We start from the raw sequence: 3,707 nt of genomic DNA on the forward strand, positions 1-3,707 counted from the left end.
TAATAATTTCCATAATAATCACATATTTAAATAATTCAAAAATACACGAGTCGTTATAAACACAATGGTCTCCATAGAGCCTAGTCGCCATAGAAGAAGACACAGTGGCTACATGGTCGCCATAGAAGCCCTAGTCGCCATAGCCTAGAAATGGACTAAGTGTCTATCACTCTGTCGCCACAAAGTTTTGTCGCTACAGAGAAGGCACAAGGGAAACTCTGTCGCCACAGAGAAGGCACAAGGAAAGCTCTGTCGCCACAGAGCTGTCGCCATAGAGAATGCACAAGTGACTCTGTCGCCACAGAGCTGTCGCTACAGAAAAAGAATATGGGATGTTGGTCGCCATAGAGCTCAGTCGCAATACAGATATCCATTGATTCATTTGCAGCAATTCAAGGATTTGTGTGGACACAGAAATGCCACCTGTCTAATTGAATTGATATAAGTCTACACTTTGAAGCAGAATACAAGGAGTTCTGAGTGCTGTTCATCTTCTCTCTCACGGGAGGAGATGAAAACAATAAACAAAGAGTATACAGAAAAGTACAAGCTTCTTGAATATCCGTTTAACTTCTCACCGGAGTAACGTTATAATGCCCGATTTAACTCTTGTATATTCATAGGGGCTTTATAATTGTTACCCGGTAATTAAATCCTTAGACAATCAAAAGCTAGATCGTTGTATAAGATTTGATTTGTAAATCTTTGTAGAAGCTAGTAACTTTGTTGTTCTTAGATTGTAGCCAGTTAATTTATTTACCGGAGTGTAGCAACACCCTCGATGATTTATATACGAATATATATTTCCCCGAATATCTTGTGTTCCTTGTTTTTATCATTCCAAACACTTTTCCTCTCAAGAACACGAAACCACTAACCGAGCACTAAATATTTTATCCTCTAAAGATTCGAAAGAATTTTTAATTTAGTGATTATCGTATTCAACCCCCTTCTACGATAATTTGGGACCTAACAATTGGTATCAGAGCTTGTTGATCGATATACAGATCAGATCTGGTGTGTCAGCCCAAACAGTCAAGTTCTCATATTTTCAGATTTTTTTAATTTTCAAAAATTATCAACACTTAAGATTTTTGAATTTTAAATAATTTAGACTTAGCCATATTAAGGGTACTCAAAGTATTGGTAGATTCCTCCAGCTTTTAAAGTGGATTTTAATCTTTAAAAAAAAACGAAGACCATGTGCTATTCAGACGGAAATTTCCCGAATACGGAAATTATAGATAATGGTTTTCTTACTCCATTGAAATTAATTTCAAGACCTAAAGACAAAAATTGTGGAACATCCTCAAAGGCTTACTCCATAGGATACCACTGGGTTTTCAGATGCAAGAATTGAATGAAATTTCTACGGGTACAATGTTTCTCGGAGGTTTTAAGACAACTCTATGATTCCAGATCATACAGTCACACAGTAGTTTGTACCACTGCTACATTTATCAGGGAATCAATGAGATCAAAGAGGCAGGAATTGTGGAGGTCAGAGAGAATAGTAGGGACATACAAATATCTCAGTTACATGCAGTAAGGTTGGAACCTCGGGACAGAATGTAAGAGTTACTGATAGCTGAATCAGAAGAAGCTCAGGTAAAAGTACTTGAGGGACTGGACGTCAGGGTAGTGTTTCACTTATCAGGGAAGTTTGATCGTATCAGAATTATAAGGAGTACATAAGCTATATTCAAGGATCAAGCCTATCTATTCTGAAGCAGAGACTCTTACAGATTCAGTTCAAGAGGTGGTTACAGACTGAGAATGGGACAGATACAAGATTTGATAGCTACAGTTATGACAAAAAATATGTGTCAGGTAACTATCAGGGGTTTTGCTACAACAGAACAAGAAGCTTGACAAACAAGGATGAGTAGGGATTCAGTTGAAGAGTTCAGAAAAAGGTGGAATATTTTCTTAGGGAAGCAGCCAGTCAAAACTCATAGTGCACAGGAAAGAGTTGGGATGGATCAGATGATGAGAATCATGAATATATTGCCTTCATAGCAATCTCTGAAGATGATCCAACTCACATATCTCAGGTCTCAATTTCTTGAACCACTGCAATATTTTATTTTCAATATTCAATGCATGATAAGATCTTAGTGTTTAAATGTTTAACACTCACACAAGAATGATAGCATCACACATAGATAATGTGAACTAGTTCACTAGATTATTCTCTGGTAACTAGGAATGATGTTTAACTTGCGCATGTTACTTTAGATGATCTTAAATATGTGTTTGAATATTTGTTGAACATGATTAATTGCTTTAGTTAGATATATGTTTTCCAACATATAAGACCTTTCTTTATGCTTACGCTCTGTATCCTATTACAATGTGATTTATCCATTTAATCTGAATTGTTTGTTAAGATGTATTAATTTATAATTGGATTGAGATAGCTAGGTGAGATACATCAACATGATTAGACTAGATAGAATTAGTGATTTATTTGTTAATTCTGTTTGCTCCATATCATGCCTGTATTGCTTAATTCTTATGCGTAATGTTTCTGAATGAATGCCATGTATTTTTTATACAATTCTTGCCTATTTCAATGCCATGAATGCATCTCTTAGTACTTGCATTAATTGTAGAAAAATCATATTTAGGATTACAATAGGGAAAAGACTGTTAGTCCTCCTTATGAAAGGTTGGAATCATTTTTCTTCTATCCTAGAGACAATTTTATCAAGGATATCAAAATGGATAAAATGATCAGTCAAAGATAAGAATTAGCATGATAAGGCTGCAACTATTGTTATCTCTGCTTATAGTAAAATCTCTTATCCAACTGGACCCAAACTGATAAGTTGGGTACCAAGAACTGTTAATCTATTTATGAGTGCAGGACATAACAGGTTAATTGATTCATAAGTATTCTTGGTAATTCATATTCAAGGCATATGATCAAAGAAAGAGCCTCACAATCAAATGTGACTGACAAAAGCAATTCCGTCAATAATCTTTGGAGATGACAGCAAAGGTTTTCATTATGGGACAAGCTATGCAGAAAAACAGACGTCATCATGGATTCAACAATTTCTATCACTGATAACAACTAATCATTGGAGTCACTGATAATAGTTGAAGCAACTTCCTTGCTAAAGAATCAAGGCACAAATCCTCTTATCAGACAGTTCTGCATCAAAGAACAAAATGTCAATTCAATGAAGGATTAGTGTCTCATCTGAAGTAGGAAGATTGAGAAGCTTGCTCTTCTTAGAGTAAGGAAAGGAAATGCTCGTGGCTAGAATGGAAACTCTGAAAAGGTGAAGTCAATGGTTTCTACTGAAAAGCTTCATCTGACAAAAGTTTAGCTATGGCATTAGAAGCTCTCACCCTTGAACATCAACATAAGGAACTCTTTTGTAAAAAGGTTTTAGTGAGAGGACTGCCTCATCTGAAATTCAGAAGACGATAAATGTGAGGCATGTTAGAAAGAGGAGTCAAGGACAACATCACATCTAAGTAAAGACATATCTTAGTGATGGTGGTTGACTACTCTTATTAAACAAAGTTGTTGTTCGTGCGTTCTCAAGATAAGACATCACAGATGGTGATTGATCATATCAGAAGATCAAGATGGAAGCAATTATAAAAGAAATGATCTTGTGGTCAGATAATAGGACTGAATCAAGAAGCAGTTCTGATTGATATCTGTAACATCAAGAATATTTTGAGACATA

This window comes from Apium graveolens, chromosome 3, assembly GCF_009905375.1.
Source record: "Apium graveolens cultivar Ventura chromosome 3, ASM990537v1, whole genome shotgun sequence".
Lineage (NCBI taxonomy): Eukaryota > Viridiplantae > Streptophyta > Magnoliopsida > Apiales > Apiaceae > Apium > Apium graveolens.